Below are 16,413 nucleotides of genomic sequence, written 5' to 3'. Positions count from 1 at the left end.
CGCATTCGGACAGCGTATCCGCGCACATTTCGCATCCTTTGGCAAGAGTCGGCGCCGGCGGCGCAAGAGTACGCAGAGGACCGCGTTCTGGCGGCATCTTTAAGCAGTGCAGTGCAGGATTCAGCGTCTGCAGCATCTTCTCCACAGAATGCTACGGCGCTTGACGGCAGTCCCACTTTCCCTTGAGACATCTGCTCGGGAAGCAGCGTGAAGGTACCGCTGGCCCGAGCATCGGTGGTTCAGTGGTAGAATGCTCGCCTGCCACGCGGGCGGCCCGGGTTCGATTCCCGGCCGATGCATCATTTTGTTTTTTCTCCGGTAGGGGTGCTGCGTGTCTTTCGCACTCGAACTGCGTGAGCCATGAGAATGAACCGCGGGATTCCGTGTGGAAAGAACCAATCATGCAGCGCGGACGACTGCTCGTTTGGACTCCTGCGTGCTATTGTACATACTGGCGTCGGCCTAGCATCGCAAGTTGCCTGCCGCGCCGTGAATGCACGTGTAGCAACAGAAAAAATGAGCCAGGGAGTGCAGACTCTCTACCACTTGTATTCGGTACTTACCAAGATTCCAGAAGGTCTAACGATCGCCTGCCTCGGTAGCGCAGTAGGCAGCGCGTAAGTCTCATAATCTTAAGGTCGTGAGTTCGATCCTCACCCGGGGCATCTAATTTTCTGTGACTGAAGGTGGTGCTGTTGCTAGGGCGCCAACTTATTTCTTGTTTGTTATCCGCAACGTTTCAACGCTTCAGCGGGAAAATGTTTACTTCCTGTTATTGCTACATACAGCTTCCCTATTCCTCTTCTCCCAGCAGAGCATGAAGCCAAAAGCATTGCTCTGCGACGTTTGAGGTGCGCGCCTTGCCAGTCAGTATGTGCAAAGATGCTCGCAAAGAGAGCGACAATGCGACAAGCGACCGTACGAACGGTCGAATGAAACGGCCGCATCCGGTGTGGTCTAGTGGCTAGGATACCTGGCTTTCACCCAGGAGGCCCGGGTTCGATTCCCGGTACCGGAACGGAATTTTTTCCACACGAATCGTGACAAGTTTGAGCTGTCCGAGCGGCCGTTTCCCGTCCTGCTCGCAATATAGCTACTGTTTCGTGACCGTCAGCAGAATATAGACTAGGGAAGCAGACACACGACGACCATAGGAATGGTGTATGGCTTCATGCCACCTGATTCCAGCGTAGGGCTGAGCAACTGCATCTGCCGAGGCCCGTTAGCTCAGTTGGTTAGAGCGTCGTGCTAATAACGCGAAGGTCGTGGGTTCGATCCCCCCACGGGCCACTTCTCTTTTACTACTGCGAAAAGGCAGCGCCGATTTCAGCTGGCGAGTGTGATGACCAAATGATCATCACCCTGCGTGGAAGTTGACAGAGGATCCGAACCCGACTCGTCGGGAAGCACTACAGCATTCACTCGGCAATGGCCATAATATCTTGAATACACTGGTTAGAGAAAATGAAAGAAAATGTCCGATTGCCGATGCGTAACAACTTTGGCCCTTGTCAGTACTTGGGCGGGTGAGCGCATGGGAACACAGGGCAGTATTGGCAGTTTTACTTCCTATTTTTGTTTCTCCTTTGTTTTCGGAGCTACAGCCCGATTCGGCCAGGGAGACGCCACCGTGAAATGAAGGGGGCGTGCTGTGTGTCCATCGCCTCGCCTCGCCTCTCCTTACCTCTCTCAGTCGTTTCTCGTGCTTGTCGTTTTGATATAGGCCGATTTGAGAGCGTCAGCTCTCGCGTCAGCTGAGCAAAGTCGAGACAAGTCGAGACACACTAAGGGCTGGTATGCAGCGAGTAAGAGGGCGAAAAAACAATAGTTTAAGAGCGCGTGGCAAAAGTACTCATACGCGAAATTAAAAGCCTGCTGCGGTGGCCGGGAATCGAACCCGGATCAACTGCTTGGAAGGCAACTATGCTGACCATTACACCACCACCGCACAAGCGAGCGCCCCGCCACCGCGCTGAGTCGGCTTCCCGCCTGTCGGCAGCGGCCGAAGGTGATCGTACCCGGCAGGCGCATTTCGAGGCAGGCTAGGGGAGCACATCCAGACGCATTCGGACAGCGTATCCGCGCACATTTCGCATCCTTTGGCAAGAGTCGGCGCCGGCGGCGCAAGAGTACGCAGAGGACCGCGTTCTGGCGGCATCTTTAAGCAGTGCAGTGCAGGATTCAGCGTCTGCAGCATCTTCTCCACAGAATGCTACGGCGCTTGACGGCAGTCCCACTTTCCCTTGAGACATCTGCTCGGGAAGCAGCGTGAAGGTACCGCTGGCCCGAGCATCGGTGGTTCAGTGGTAGAATGCTCGCCTGCCACGCGGGCGGCCCGGGTTCGATTCCCGGCCGATGCATCATTTTGTTTTTTCTCCGGTAGGGGTGCTGCGTGTCTTTCGCACTCGAACTGCGTGAGCCATGAGAATGAACCGCGGGATTCCGTGTGGAAAGAACCAATCATGCAGCGCGGACGACTGCTCGTTTGGACTCCTGCGTGCTATTGTACATACTGGCGTCGGCCTAGCATCGCAAGTTGCCTGCCGCGCCGTGAATGCACGTGTAGCAACAGAAAAAATGAGCCAGGGAGTGCAGACTCTCTACCACTTGTATTCGGTACTTACCAAGATTCCAGAAGGTCTAACGATCGCCTGCCTCGGTAGCGCAGTAGGCAGCGCGTAAGTCTCATAATCTTAAGGTCGTGAGTTCGATCCTCACCCGGGGCATCTAATTTTCTGTGACTGAAGGTGGTGCTGTTGCTAGGGCGCCAACTTATTTCTTGTTTGTTATCCGCAACGTTTCAACGCTTCAGCGGGAAAATGTTTACTTCCTGTTATTGCTACATACAGCTTCCCTATTCCTCTTCTCCCAGCAGAGCATGAAGCCAAAAGCATTGCTCTGCGACGTTTGAGGTGCGCGCCTTGCCAGTCAGTATGTGCAAAGATGCTCGCAAAGAGAGCGACAATGCGACAAGCGACCGTACGAACGGTCGAATGAAACGGCCGCATCCGGTGTGGTCTAGTGGCTAGGATACCTGGCTTTCACCCAGGAGGCCCGGGTTCGATTCCCGGTACCGGAACGGAATTTTTTCCACACGAATCGTGACAAGTTTGAGCTGTCCGAGCGGCCGTTTCCCGTCCTGCTCGCAATATAGCTACTGTTTCGTGACCGTCAGCAGAATATAGACTAGGGAAGCAGACACACGACGACCATAGGAATGGTGTATGGCTTCATGCCACCTGATTCCAGCGTAGGGCTGAGCAACTGCATCTGCCGAGGCCCGTTAGCTCAGTTGGTTAGAGCGTCGTGCTAATAACGCGAAGGTCGTGGGTTCGATCCCCCCACGGGCCACTTCTCTTTTACTACTGCGAAAAGGCAGCGCCGATTTCAGCTGGCGAGTGTGATGACCAAATGATCATCACCCTGCGTGGAAGTTGACAGAGGATCCGAACCCGACTCGTCGGGAAGCACTACAGCATTCACTCGGCAATGGCCATAATATCTTGAATACACTGGTTAGAGAAAATATCCGATTGCCGATGCGTAACAACTTTGGCCCTTGTCAGTACTTGGGCGGGTGAGCGCATGGGAACACAGGGCAGTATTGGCAGTTTTACTTCCTATTTTTGTTTCTCCTTTGTTTTCGGAGCTACAGCCCGATTCGGCCAGGGAGACGCCACCGTGAAATGAAGGGGGCGTGCTGTGTGTCCATCGCCTCGCCTCGCCTCTCCTTACCTCTCTCAGTCGTTTCTCGTGCTTGTCGTTTTGATATAGGCCGATTTGAGAGCGTCAGCTCTCGCGTCAGCTGAGCAAAGTCGAGACAAGTCGAGACACACTAAGGGCTGGTATGCAGCGAGTAAGAGGGCGAAAAAACAATAGTTTAAGAGCGCGTGGCAAAAGTACTCATACGCGAAATTAAAAGCCTGCTGCGGTGGCCGGGAATCGAACCCGGATCAACTGCTTGGAAGGCAACTATGCTGACCATTACACCACCACCGCACAAGCGAGCGCCCCGCCACCGCGCTGCGTCGGCTTCCCGCCTGTCGGCAGCGGCCGAAGGTGATCGTACCCGGCAGGCGCATTTCGAGGCAGGCTAGGGGAGCACATCCAGACGCATTCGGACAGCGTATCCGCGCACATTTCGCATCCTTTGGCAAGAGTCGGCGCCGGCGGCGCAAGAGTACGCAGAGGACCGCGTTCTGGCGGCATCTTTAAGCAGTGCAGTGCAGGATTCAGCGTCTGCAGCATCTTCTCCACAGAATGCTACGGCGCTTGACGGCAGTCCCACTTTCCCTTGAGACATCTGCTCGGGAAGCAGCGTGAAGGTACCGCTGGCCCGAGCATCGGTGGTTCAGTGGTAGAATGCTCGCCTGCCACGCGGGCGGCCCGGGTTCGATTCCCGGCCGATGCATCATTTTGTTTTTTCTCCGGTAGGGGTGCTGCGTGTCTTTCGCACTCGAACTGCGTGAGCCATGAGAATGAACCGCGGGATTCCGTGTGGAAAGAACCAATCATGCAGCGCGGACGACTGCTCGTTTGGACTCCTGCGTGCTATTGTACATACTGGCGTCGGCCTAGCATCGCAAGTTGCCTGCCGCGCCGTGAATGCACGTGTAGCAACAGAAAAAATGAGCCAGGGAGTGCAGACTCTCTACCACTTGTATTCGGTACTTACCAAGATTCCAGAAGGTCTAACGATCGCCTGCCTCGGTAGCGCAGTAGGCAGCGCGTAAGTCTCATAATCTTAAGGTCGTGAGTTCGATCCTCACCCGGGGCATCTAATTTTCTGTGACTGAAGGTGGTGCTGTTGCTAGGGCGCCAACTTATTTCTTGTTTGTTATCCGCAACGTTTCAACGCTTCAGCGGGAAAATGTTTACTTCCTGTTATTGCTACATACAGCTTCCCTATTCCTCTTCTCCCAGCAGAGCATGAAGCCAAAAGCATTGCTCTGCGACGTTTGAGGTGCGCGCCTTGCCAGTCAGTATGTGCAAAGATGCTCGCAAAGAGAGCGACAATGCGACAAGCGACCGTACGAACGGTCGAATGAAACGGCCGCATCCGGTGTGGTCTAGTGGCTAGGATACCTGGCTTTCACCCAGGAGGCCCGGGTTCGATTCCCGGTACCGGAACGGAATTTTTTCCACACGAATCGTGACAAGTTTGAGCTGTCCGAGCGGCCGTTTCCCGTCCTGCTCGCAATATAGCTACTGTTTCGTGACCGTCAGCAGAATATAGACTAGGGAAGCAGACACACGACGACCATAGGAATGGTGTATGGCTTCATGCCACCTGATTCCAGCGTAGGGCTGAGCAACTGCATCTGCCGAGGCCCGTTAGCTCAGTTGGTTAGAGCGTCGTGCTAATAACGCGAAGGTCGTGGGTTCGATCCCCCCACGGGCCACTTCTCTTTTACTACTGCGAAAAGGCAGCGCCGATTTCAGCTGGCGAGTGTGATGACCAAATGATCATCACCCTGCGTGGAAGTTGACAGAGGATCCGAACCCGACTCGTCGGGAAGCACTACAGCATTCACTCGGCAATGGCCATAATATCTTGAATACACTGGTTAGAGAAAATGTCCGATTGCCGATGCGTAACAACTTTGGCCCTTGTCAGTACTTGGGCGGGTGAGCGCATGGGAACACAGGGCAGTATTGGCAGTTTTACTTCCTATTTTTGTTTCTCCTTTGTTTTCGGAGCTACAGCCCGATTCGGCCAGGGAGACGCCACCGTGAAATGAAGGGGGCGTGCTGTGTGTCCATCGCCTCGCCTCGCCTCTCCTTACCTCTCTCAGTCGTTTCTCGTGCTTGTCGTTTTGATATAGGCCGATTTGAGAGCGTCAGCTCTCGCGTCAGCTGAGCAAAGTCGAGACAAGTCGAGACACACTAAGGGCTGGTATGCAGCGAGTAAGAGGGCGAAAAAACAATAGTTTAAGAGCGCGTGGCAAAAGTACTCATACGCGAAATTAAAAGCCTGCTGCGGTGGCCGGGAATCGAACCCGGATCAACTGCTTGGAAGGCAACTATGCTGACCATTACACCACCACCGCACAAGCGAGCGCCCCGCCACCGCGCTGAGTCGGCTTCCCGCCTGTCGGCAGCGGCCGAAGGTGATCGTACCCGGCAGGCGCATTTCGAGGCAGGCTAGGGGAGCACATCCAGACGCATTCGGACAGCGTATCCGCGCACATTTCGCATCCTTTGGCAAGAGTCGGCGCCGGCGGCGCAAGAGTACGCAGAGGACCGCGTTCTGGCGGCATCTTTAAGCAGTGCAGTGCAGGATTCAGCGTCTGCAGCATCTTCTCCACAGAATGCTACGGCGCTTGACGGCAGTCCCACTTTCCCTTGAGACATCTGCTCGGGAAGCAGCGTGAAGGTACCGCTGGCCCGAGCATCGGTGGTTCAGTGGTAGAATGCTCGCCTGCCACGCGGGCGGCCCGGGTTCGATTCCCGGCCGATGCATCATTTTGTTTTTTCTCCGGTAGGGGTGCTGCGTGTCTTTCGCACTCGAACTGCGTGAGCCATGAGAATGAACCGCGGGATTCCGTGTGGAAAGAACCAATCATGCAGCGCGGACGACTGCTCGTTTGGACTCCTGCGTGCTATTGTACATACTGGCGTCGGCCTAGCATCGCAAGTTGCCTGCCGCGCCGTGAATGCACGTGTAGCAACAGAAAAAATGAGCCAGGGAGTGCAGACTCTCTACCACTTGTATTCGGTACTTACCAAGATTCCAGAAGGTCTAACGATCGCCTGCCTCGGTAGCGCAGTAGGCAGCGCGTAAGTCTCATAATCTTAAGGTCGTGAGTTCGATCCTCACCCGGGGCATCTAATTTTCTGTGACTGAAGGTGGTGCTGTTGCTAGGGCGCCAACTTATTTCTTGTTTGTTATCCGCAACGTTTCAACGCTTCAGCGGGAAAATGTTTACTTCCTGTTATTGCTACATACAGCTTCCCTATTCCTCTTCTCCTAGCAGAGCATGAAGCCAAAAGCATTGCTCTGCGACGTTTGAGGTGCGCGCCTTGCCAGTCAGTATGTGCAAAGATGCTCGCAAAGAGAGCGACAATGCGACAAGCGACCGTACGAACGGTCGAATGAAACGGCCGCATCCGGTGTGGTCTAGTGGCTAGGATACCTGGCTTTCACCCAGGAGGCCCGGGTTCGATTCCCGGTACCGGAACGGAATTTTTTCCACACGAATCGTGACAAGTTTGAGCTGTCCGAGCGGCCGTTTCCCGTCCTGCTCGCAATATAGCTACTGTTTCGTGACCGTCAGCAGAATATAGACTAGGGAAGCAGACACACGACGACCATAGGAATGGTGTATGGCTTCATGCCACCTGATTCCAGCGTAGGGCTGAGCAACTGCATCTGCCGAGGCCCGTTAGCTCAGTTGGTTAGAGCGTCGTGCTAATAACGCGAAGGTCGTGGGTTCGATCCCCCCACGGGCCACTTCTCTTTTACTACTGCGAAAAGGCAGCGCCGATTTCAGCTGGCGAGTGTGATGACCAAATGATCATCACCCTGCGTGGAAGTTGACAGAGGATCCGAACCCGACTCGTCGGGAAGCACTACAGCATTCACTCGGCAATGGCCATAATATCTTGAATACACTGGTTAGAGAAAATGTCCGATTGCCGATGCGTAACAACTTTGGCCCTTGTCAGTACTTGGGCGGGTGAGCGCATGGGAACACAGGGCAGTATTGGCAGTTTTACTTCCTATTTTTGTTTCTCCTTTGTTTTCGGAGCTACAGCCCGATTCGGCCAGGGAGACGCCACCGTGAAATGAAGGGGGCGTGCTGTGTGTCCATCGCCTCGCCTCGCCTCTCCTTACCTCTCTCAGTCGTTTCTCGTGCTTGTCGTTTTGATATAGGCCGATTTGAGAGCGTCAGCTCTCGCGTCAGCTGAGCAAAGTCGAGACAAGTCGAGACACACTAAGGGCTGGTATGCAGCGAGTAAGAGGGCGAAAAAACAATAGTTTAAGAGCGCGTGGCAAAAGTACTCATACGCGAAATTAAAAGCCTGCTGCGGTGGCCGGGAATCGAACCCGGATCAACTGCTTGGAAGGCAACTATGCTGACCATTACACCACCACCGCACAAGCGAGCGCCCCGCCACCGCGCTGAGTCGGCTTCCCGCCTGTCGGCAGCGGCCGAAGGTGATCGTACCCGGCAGGCGCATTTCGAGGCAGGCTAGGGGAGCACATCCAGACGCATTCGGACAGCGTATCCGCGCACATTTCGCATCCTTTGGCAAGAGTCGGCGCCGGCGGCGCAAGAGTACGCAGAGGACCGCGTTCTGGCGGCATCTTTAAGCAGTGCAGTGCAGGATTCAGCGTCTGCAGCATCTTCTCCACAGAATGCTACGGCGCTTGACGGCAGTCCCACTTTCCCTTGAGACATCTGCTCGGGAAGCAGCGTGAAGGTACCGCTGGCCCGAGCATCGGTGGTTCAGTGGTAGAATGCTCGCCTGCCACGCGGGCGGCCCGGGTTCGATTCCCGGCCGATGCATCATTTTGTTTTTTCTCCGGTAGGGGTGCTGCGTGTCTTTCGCACTCGAACTGCGTGAGCCATGAGAATGAACCGCGGGATTCCGTGTGGAAAGAACCAATCATGCAGCGCGGACGACTGCTCGTTTGGACTCCTGCGTGCTATTGTACATACTGGCGTCGGCCTAGCATCGCAAGTTGCCTGCCGCGCCGTGAATGCACGTGTAGCAACAGAAAAAATGAGCCAGGGAGTGCAGACTCTCTACCACTTGTATTCGGTACTTACCAAGATTCCAGAAGGTCTAACGATCGCCTGCCTCGGTAGCGCAGTAGGCAGCGCGTAAGTCTCATAATCTTAAGGTCGTGAGTTCGATCCTCACCCGGGGCATCTAATTTTCTGTGACTGAAGGTGGTGCTGTTGCTAGGGCGCCAACTTATTTCTTGTTTGTTATCCGCAACGTTTCAACGCTTCAGCGGGAAAATGTTTACTTCCTGTTATTGCTACATACAGCTTCCCTATTCCTCTTCTCCCAGCAGAGCATGAAGCCAAAAGCATTGCTCTGCGACGTTTGAGGTGCGCGCCTTGCCAGTCAGTATGTGCAAAGATGCTCGCAAAGAGAGCGACAATGCGACAAGCGACCGTACGAACGGTCGAATGAAACGGCCGCATCCGGTGTGGTCTAGTGGCTAGGATACCTGGCTTTCACCCAGGAGGCCCGGGTTCGTCAGCCGGCGGACGCGGTAGAGGTCGGACGTGCTGTGCTGCGCGCCGCGCCGTCGCTGTTTACGTGTGGTGAGTCGCTGCGCTTGCTACAGTGTCTACCAGTGTTTTTGGTGTGATCTGCACATGAACTCGATTTCGTGATGTCTCAACCGAGTAGGAAAGACACGCTGAAGTTTACTTTTGACAGAAATTTTGTCCGACCTAAATCTTTTGAAGTTGAGCAATGGTTAGAAGATGAAGTAAAGATAGGACTTGAGGACATAATCGGGATACATCTTTCGATTGTCAGTAGCACCGTTTTCGTTAAATTAGCTCGATCAGAGATGTGTGAGAAAATCGTTGAATCTTGTGGTGGTATCCTAAAGTTTAAACATAGTGATGGAAATGTGGGAGAAGTTGCTGTTTCGCATGCCGGCCTAGGAATACGGACTGTTAGAATTTTTGAACTTCCATTTGAAATAACCAGTGAACAGATCAACGCAGTGCTCTGTCCGTACGGTAAAATCATAAGCAATATTGCGGAACGTTGGTCTAGCGCACATAAGTTCCCGGTTCTTAATGGGGTGCGGCAATTGAAAATCGAGCTGCAGAAGCACATCCCGTCTTATGTAAACGTCTGCGGATATCGTGCGATAGTCATGTACGATGATCAGCCTCGAACGTGTGCCGCATGCAACTCGACGGGTCACGTGCGTGCCGAATGCATGCAGAGGCGAGTGGCGCAGCTGCCTGCCGGCGAAGCTGCCAGGCCCCCCGCGATGACATCACTGCCTGTGACGTACGTCGCCGCAGCGCGTGGGCTTCCGGCTATATCCACGGTCACCGAAGTCAGTGAAAATACTGTAGTGCCTGCGACAGTGACGCGAATGGAGACTGTTGCAACGCCGGAAGCGACCCCACCTAAACCCATAGAAATATCGCCGTCCGTCGTAGTCACAGAAGAACAGGCATCCGACATGCCCACGGCTGCGTCCCCATCGGCCGCTGCTACTCCACGGGGGGAATCTCCAGCAGGTTCCGATCAAGGCCCACAAAATCGTACGTCTCCCAGAAAAACTAAAAAACGGAGAGTTGCCCGCCAGGGTGCAGAACAGATGGCACCGGTTCTGCGCGAAAAGGCTAAACAGATAGGTGAACAACTCAGTGACAAAGCATCTGATAGCACAAACCATGATCATCCCTCAGCCAGTTTATCATCAGTCATTGACAATGTCTCAGATGCTCTACCTCTGAACCCCGAACAGTCAGCTCAACTCCGAGCCGACTGTGATGTCCGCATGGTCAAACTCTATCCTGCTCACGAGTCGGTAACGCCCTCAACACAGCCACCGCCAACTAGTTGGGCAGACGATACAGAATCCACTGCCGACGTCGACAGTATGGATACTTCCGAAGCGGTGACAGCCGTAACTTCAGTCTCCAAAGACGACGATGTTAATGAGAAAGCTAACGCCTCGACAGAGTCTACCGCGCAAAAAGAACGCACGACTGCTCCCTTCTCAAACGGAGAATATTTTTAACTCTGCCTTTAAAGTGACTGTCAATACATGTTTTTGTTATCTGGAATTGCTTCCAAAGTGCTTTTACGACGTGACTTGTATTTCCAGCGTTATTTCTGTTTGATATCGGACTGGTTTTAGGTCTTGTTTCTGTTTAGTCCACCACAATTCCGCCACAGGCCTATCGACTTGCTACTCTCAATATTAATAAGATACGCAGCGCTCTTAAACTACAACATTTAAAAGACTTTTTATATGCAGCTGATGTAGACATTTTGTTTGTACAAGAAGTAGCAGAGATCGGACTTGATTGCATACCAGGTTATAATGTCATCACTAATCCTGGGGCCGGTTGCGAATTAGGTACAGCTTTTATTGTGAAGGAAGGTATCATTATTCATGACGTCACGAAACTGCCGAACAGTAGGGGCATTGCGGGCACTTTTTATAACAACAGACTAATTAATGTATATGCCCCATCCGGTTCCAGTAATAGACGTCAAAGAGCAGAATTCTTTAAAGAAGAAATAGTTCCTCTCTTTGGCGTCCGCCACGACAATGTCATCTTCGGAGGCGACTTTAACTGTGTCATCAGTGCAAAGGACCAAACTCCCAATCTTAACAAATCACTTGAACTGGAACGAATTGTACGAGACTTGCGCTTAGTTGACTCTTGGGAGCTCAAGCATGGTGCAGCACCTGGGTTTACCCATATCACGACCCATTCGGCAAGCCGTCTCGATCGCATTTATGTCACACCCACTTTGAGGAATAACATTCTGCAATCAGAAGTATGGCCAGTGGCGTTCTCAGATCATGCTGCATACATCAGTACTATCACTCTCGACCGACAACGGACGTGTCGATACAGGGGCCTGTGGAAATTAAATGTTTCACATCTACAAGACTCGGCGTGTCAAGAAGCCTTCCTCAATACCTGGCGAGAATGTGAGCACCGATTTGCCTCTTATAATTCGGCCATTGATTGGTGGCTCAGGTGCGCCAAACCTAAAATTAGGTGGTGTTTCATGAACTACGCACGGGAAAAGGGCTTTTGGCTTCAAAGGACGATCAATTTCTATTTTCATTGTCTGCGGGAACTGTATATGCTCGGCACTTCGGCTGTCGAGAATTGTCAACGAATTAAGAAAATCCAGGCCAAAATCCTAACCCTAAGGAGGACGCAGCTAGAAGGCTACAAAGTCAGGTCACGGGTCCAGACTACTGTCCACCAAGAACTCACCTCAGTCTACCATATGATCCAAGAAAGTAGGAAAGGGTCCCGTAAAATACTGACGGAGTTAATTGCTGAGGATGGCGCAACGCTGACTACGCACAACGAGATTAAAGCGGCGGTGCTAAACTACTTCACCACCTTGATGTCCAATAAAGAAGTTAACGTGCAAGCGCAGAATGCTCTTTTGAATAATTTGCGCAACAGAGTCAGTCTCGTGGACGCGGAAAAGCTATTAGACGTGGCAACCGAAGAAGACGTGGAATATGTACTCTGGGAAAGTGCCAAGAATAAATCCCCCGGACCTGACGGAATTCCCGCCGAATTCTATCAAAAATTCTGGAACACCATAAAGGCGAAGATCACTTGCATCTGTAACGAACTTCTAGACCACAACAACGTGATCCCCACCAGCTTCTGTGACGGCATTGTCGTTCTAATTAAAAAAAACTCAGGCAGAGCAAACGTAAAAAAACTACGACCGATAACGCTGCTCAACAGCGACTATAAAATCTTTGCGAGACTTTTGGCCCACAGGCTTAAATCTCCAATGACCAGTATCATTGGCCCTTACCAGACCAGTGTGGGAAAGGATCGGAAAATTCAACAGACTTTGTGCGACTACCGTGATTTAATCTCCATTGCGGAAGTCTGTAAGCTGAAATGTGCCATCATGTCCTTGGACTTCGACAAAGCCTTTGACAGGGTCAACCACCAGTATCTCTTTCGTACCATGTATTCGATGGGCTTTCCACCTGGGTTCGTCGCAATTATACAACAGATGGTAGCGAATAATTTCTCCAGAGTCATCATCAATGGCCAACCTACCCGAGCGATTGAGATAGCCAGTTCCGTCAGGCAGGGCTGCCCAATGTCCATGGCGCTTTTTGCGATTGCCATTGAGCCTTTGTTAGCTACCCTGACGCAAAGTTTACAGGGCGTCGTCATACATGGCTCCCGAGTAGTGTGCAAGGCGTATGCAGACGATGTCGGTTTCCTTGTACTAAATAGAACTGAAGTGGAGACCGCACTACAGCTAGTCAGGCAATATGAGCAAGCGTCGGGTGCACAACTAAACTGGACAAAGTCTGGAATATTCAATATTGGCCGCGGCCTAGGATCGCACCCTCACGGACAACTACGTCAGCTGAAGATCTTCAAGTGTCTTGGAATTGATTTTCAGAGTAACATTCGGCACACCATTGCAACCAACTATAGAAAGCTTCTACGGACTATTCGTGCCAGCATACGAGAACACAGTGTACGAAAACTAAATGAAATTCAGAAAGTAACGGTCGCAAATGTATACCTCACCTCGAAACTCAATTATGTCGCTCAAGTTTTACCAATGTCTACACTCACTGCAAAACGAATTATGTCAGCTTTAGGACAGTTTGTCAGCCATCACCACATTTTTAAAGTCCAGTTTGACACCTTAACGCTTGCCACAAAAAATGGTGGCTTAAATCTTGTCGATGTTGGAAAGAAGGCGCAAGCTTTATACATATCAAAAACTTTCCACCAATGGAAACACTCAGCTGATAGTCTCGCTGCTCACCTGCTTACTGAGATAGCTCCCGCCGACCTCAGTCCACCAATCACGGTGCAACATATTCCAAACGGACTTTACCACTTAAAATGGTTTTTACTGGAGTACAGTTATGTACAAACAAGGATCCCCGAACAGGAAATGAAGACAGTGAAACACGTTTACCAGGAACTTCTAAAAGATAAGAAGAAAAATAACATCGAAGAAAAATACAACCTTTTCGACTGGAAGGTAATCTGGGAGAACATCCATAGTCCGTACTTGCCGTCAACAATGAAAGCCACTTGGTATTTCGCAGTTAACAGAAAATTGGCCACTAACTCCAAACTACATAACATACACCTCGCAGAATCACCTTTGTGCACAACGTGTAATTTAATAGATACTGATGAACACAGGTTTGTGTGCGACAACGTAAAAGGTATATGGGAATATATCACGAACAAGTTAGCACTCATCAGTCGAACATCGCCCAGATACATAACCCCTGCTGCCTTTCTGACGCCGGACGATACCCCGTACCCACGGACGAGAAGGAACGCTCTAAACTGGTTAAAAGCCGCTACTGTACATTACTTATTTACAAAAGCAGAAAAGAGTAAAGAAGACTTCTGGGTCTATCTTACAACTCACCACCATATACTAATGAAAACGAAAAACTATAAGGATAACTTCGCCAACTACCTGCTCAAAACTATAACGTAAAAAAACAAAAAGTGACTGCTAGATCAATTGATTGAATTTCATGTTAACGAACATTCAGCAGATACTCACTCAAGATAAGACGGACCATCTATACGGCGAATACTACGTCATGTTGACCGAACCACGAGTTACAAACACCTCTGAAGTAATCGATTGGCAATATTTCAAGCTTCATTTTGTACGAAGAAGAAAATTCAGTTTTCTGTTTTCGAGAAATAATTTAGTTCTCTTTCAATTTCGCAGAGTTCAAAACAAAGCTTTTCTATTTTCGAAGAAATGGATTTTCACTTTCCTTTTAACTTCCTTGACGTTTTCTGTTACCACGAGGCAATGGAGCCGCAATAAATTTCAGTTCCTATTTACTTCCTATGGATGCTTGTATCTGAACGACGCATGTAATCCACAACGTTTTTCATTTTCCTTAAATTAAAGGCCTTTGATGCCGCGCCGACGAAGGCGACTAAATGGCGAGCAGAAGGACGGGCTATAAGGGGTGGATGGAGGCCCGAAAAAAATAAAAAAAAAAAAAAAAAAAAAAAAAGTGGCTAGGATACCTGGCTTTCACCCAGGAGGCCCGGGTTCGATTCCCGGTACCGGAACGGAATTTTTTCCACACGAATCGTGACAAGTTTGAGCTGTCCGAGCGGCCGTTTCCCGTCCTGCTCGCAATATAGCTACTGTTTCGTGACCGTCAGCAGAATATAGACTAGGGAAGCAGACACACGACGACCATAGGAATGGTGTATGGCTTCATGCCACCTGATTCCAGCGTAGGGCTGAGCAACTGCATCTGCCGAGGCCCGTTAGCTCAGTTGGTTAGAGCGTCGTGCTAATAACGCGAAGGTCGTGGGTTCGATCCCCCCACGGGCCACTTCTCTTTTACTACTGCGAAAAGGCAGCGCCGATTTCAGCTGGCGAGTGTGATGACCAAATGATCATCACCCTGCGTGGAAGTTGACAGAGGATCCGAACCCGACTCGTCGGGAAGCACTACAGCATTCACTCGGCAATGGCCATAATATCTTGAATACACTGGTTAGAGAAAATGTCCGATTGCCGATGCGTAACAACTTTGGCCCTTGTCAGTACTTGGGCGGGTGAGCGCATGGGAACACAGGGCAGTATTGGCAGTTTTACTTCCTATTTTTGTTTCTCCTTTGTTTTCGGAGCTACAGCCCGATTCGGCCAGGGAGACGCCACCGTGAAATGAAGGGGGCGTGCTGTGTGTCCATCGCCTCGCCTCGCCTCTCCTTACCTCTCTCAGTCGTTTCTCGTGCTTGTCGTTTTGATATAGGCCGATTTGAGAGCGTCAGCTCTCGCGTCAGCTGAGCAAAGTCGAGACAAGTCGAGACACACTAAGGGCTGGTATGCAGCGAGTAAGAGGGCGAAAAAACAATAGTTTAAGAGCGCGTGGCAAAAGTACTCATACGCGAAATTAAAAGCCTGCTGCGGTGGCCGGGAATCGAACCCGGATCAACTGCTTGGAAGGCAACTATGCTGACCATTACACCACCACCGCACAAGCGAGCGCCCCGCCACCGCGCTGAGTCGGCTTCCCGCCTGTCGGCAGCGGCCGAAGGTGATCGTACCCGGCAGGCGCATTTCGAGGCAGGCTAGGGGAGCACATCCAGACGCATTCGGACAGCGTATCCGCGCACATTTCGCATCCTTTGGCAAGAGTCGGCGCCGGCGGCGCAAGAGTACGCAGAGGACCGCGTTCTGGCGGCATCTTTAAGCAGTGCAGTGCAGGATTCAGCGTCTGCAGCATCTTCTCCACAGAATGCTACGGCGCTTGACGGCAGTCCCACTTTCCCTTGAGACATCTGCTCGGGAAGCAGCGTGAAGGTACCGCTGGCCCGAGCATCGGTGGTTCAGTGGTAGAATGCTCGCCTGCCACGCGGGCGGCCCGGGTTCGATTCCCGGCCGATGCATCATTTTGTTTTTTCTCCGGTAGGGGTGCTGCGTGTCTTTCGCACTCGAACTGCGTGAGCCATGAGAATGAACCGCGGGATTCCGTGTGGAAAGAACCAATCATGCAGCGCGGACGACTGCTCGTTTGGACTCCTGCGTGCTATTGTACATACTGGCGTCGGCCTAGCATCGCAAGTTGCCTGCCGCGCCGTGAATGCACGTGTAGCAACAGAAAAAATGAGCCAGGGAGTGCAGACTCTCTACCACTTGTATTCGGTACTTACCAAGATTCCAGAAGGT

The 16,413-nt window shown here is 51.7% G+C and overlaps 25 non-coding genes across 25 annotated transcripts; 20 read left to right on the top strand and 5 right to left on the bottom strand.

Annotated features, from left to right (window-relative positions):
* The first annotated feature begins 228 nt into the window (after positions 1-228).
* Positions 229-299, top strand: Trnag-gcc. Its single transcript has one exon. It is a non-coding gene; the product is annotated as a tRNA-Gly (tRNA).
* A 293-nt stretch (positions 300-592) lies between these two features.
* Positions 593-665, top strand: Trnam-cau. The gene has a single exon. It is a non-coding gene; the product is annotated as a tRNA-Met (tRNA).
* Positions 666-946: 281 nt separating this feature from the next.
* Positions 947-1,018, top strand: Trnae-uuc. Its single transcript has one exon. It is a non-coding gene; the product is annotated as a tRNA-Glu (tRNA).
* A 198-nt stretch (positions 1,019-1,216) lies between these two features.
* On the top strand, positions 1,217-1,290 carry Trnai-aau. Its single transcript has one exon. It is a non-coding gene; the product is annotated as a tRNA-Ile (tRNA).
* Positions 1,291-1,876: 586 nt separating this feature from the next.
* On the bottom strand, positions 1,877-1,948 carry Trnag-ucc. Its single transcript has one exon. It is a non-coding gene; the product is annotated as a tRNA-Gly (tRNA).
* Positions 1,949-2,289: 341 nt separating this feature from the next.
* On the top strand, positions 2,290-2,360 carry Trnag-gcc. The gene has a single exon. It is a non-coding gene; the product is annotated as a tRNA-Gly (tRNA).
* A 293-nt stretch (positions 2,361-2,653) lies between these two features.
* Trnam-cau lies at positions 2,654-2,726 on the top strand. The gene has a single exon. It is a non-coding gene; the product is annotated as a tRNA-Met (tRNA).
* A 281-nt stretch (positions 2,727-3,007) lies between these two features.
* Trnae-uuc lies at positions 3,008-3,079 on the top strand. Its single transcript has one exon. It is a non-coding gene; the product is annotated as a tRNA-Glu (tRNA).
* Positions 3,080-3,277: 198 nt separating this feature from the next.
* Positions 3,278-3,351, top strand: Trnai-aau. Its single transcript has one exon. It is a non-coding gene; the product is annotated as a tRNA-Ile (tRNA).
* Positions 3,352-3,927: 576 nt separating this feature from the next.
* Positions 3,928-3,999, bottom strand: Trnag-ucc. The gene has a single exon. It is a non-coding gene; the product is annotated as a tRNA-Gly (tRNA).
* Positions 4,000-4,340: 341 nt separating this feature from the next.
* On the top strand, positions 4,341-4,411 carry Trnag-gcc. Its single transcript has one exon. It is a non-coding gene; the product is annotated as a tRNA-Gly (tRNA).
* Positions 4,412-4,704: 293 nt separating this feature from the next.
* Positions 4,705-4,777, top strand: Trnam-cau. Its single transcript has one exon. It is a non-coding gene; the product is annotated as a tRNA-Met (tRNA).
* Positions 4,778-5,058: 281 nt separating this feature from the next.
* Trnae-uuc lies at positions 5,059-5,130 on the top strand. Its single transcript has one exon. It is a non-coding gene; the product is annotated as a tRNA-Glu (tRNA).
* Positions 5,131-5,328: 198 nt separating this feature from the next.
* On the top strand, positions 5,329-5,402 carry Trnai-aau. The gene has a single exon. It is a non-coding gene; the product is annotated as a tRNA-Ile (tRNA).
* A 576-nt stretch (positions 5,403-5,978) lies between these two features.
* Trnag-ucc lies at positions 5,979-6,050 on the bottom strand. Its single transcript has one exon. It is a non-coding gene; the product is annotated as a tRNA-Gly (tRNA).
* Positions 6,051-6,391: 341 nt separating this feature from the next.
* Trnag-gcc lies at positions 6,392-6,462 on the top strand. Its single transcript has one exon. It is a non-coding gene; the product is annotated as a tRNA-Gly (tRNA).
* Positions 6,463-6,755: 293 nt separating this feature from the next.
* Positions 6,756-6,828, top strand: Trnam-cau. Its single transcript has one exon. It is a non-coding gene; the product is annotated as a tRNA-Met (tRNA).
* A 281-nt stretch (positions 6,829-7,109) lies between these two features.
* On the top strand, positions 7,110-7,181 carry Trnae-uuc. Its single transcript has one exon. It is a non-coding gene; the product is annotated as a tRNA-Glu (tRNA).
* A 198-nt stretch (positions 7,182-7,379) lies between these two features.
* Positions 7,380-7,453, top strand: Trnai-aau. Its single transcript has one exon. It is a non-coding gene; the product is annotated as a tRNA-Ile (tRNA).
* Positions 7,454-8,029: 576 nt separating this feature from the next.
* Positions 8,030-8,101, bottom strand: Trnag-ucc. The gene has a single exon. It is a non-coding gene; the product is annotated as a tRNA-Gly (tRNA).
* A 341-nt stretch (positions 8,102-8,442) lies between these two features.
* Positions 8,443-8,513, top strand: Trnag-gcc. The gene has a single exon. It is a non-coding gene; the product is annotated as a tRNA-Gly (tRNA).
* A 293-nt stretch (positions 8,514-8,806) lies between these two features.
* Trnam-cau lies at positions 8,807-8,879 on the top strand. The gene has a single exon. It is a non-coding gene; the product is annotated as a tRNA-Met (tRNA).
* Positions 8,880-14,999: 6,120 nt separating this feature from the next.
* On the top strand, positions 15,000-15,073 carry Trnai-aau. The gene has a single exon. It is a non-coding gene; the product is annotated as a tRNA-Ile (tRNA).
* A 576-nt stretch (positions 15,074-15,649) lies between these two features.
* Positions 15,650-15,721, bottom strand: Trnag-ucc. Its single transcript has one exon. It is a non-coding gene; the product is annotated as a tRNA-Gly (tRNA).
* A 341-nt stretch (positions 15,722-16,062) lies between these two features.
* Positions 16,063-16,133, top strand: Trnag-gcc. The gene has a single exon. It is a non-coding gene; the product is annotated as a tRNA-Gly (tRNA).
* Positions 16,134-16,413: the final 280 nt, after the last annotated feature.

The sequence above is a fragment of the Schistocerca americana genome, unplaced genomic scaffold (assembly GCF_021461395.2).
Source record: "Schistocerca americana isolate TAMUIC-IGC-003095 unplaced genomic scaffold, iqSchAmer2.1 HiC_scaffold_133, whole genome shotgun sequence".
Lineage (NCBI taxonomy): Eukaryota > Metazoa > Arthropoda > Insecta > Orthoptera > Acrididae > Schistocerca > Schistocerca americana.
Note: the sequence above shows the minus strand (reverse complement) of the source record. Positions and strands in the feature narration are given on the sequence as shown.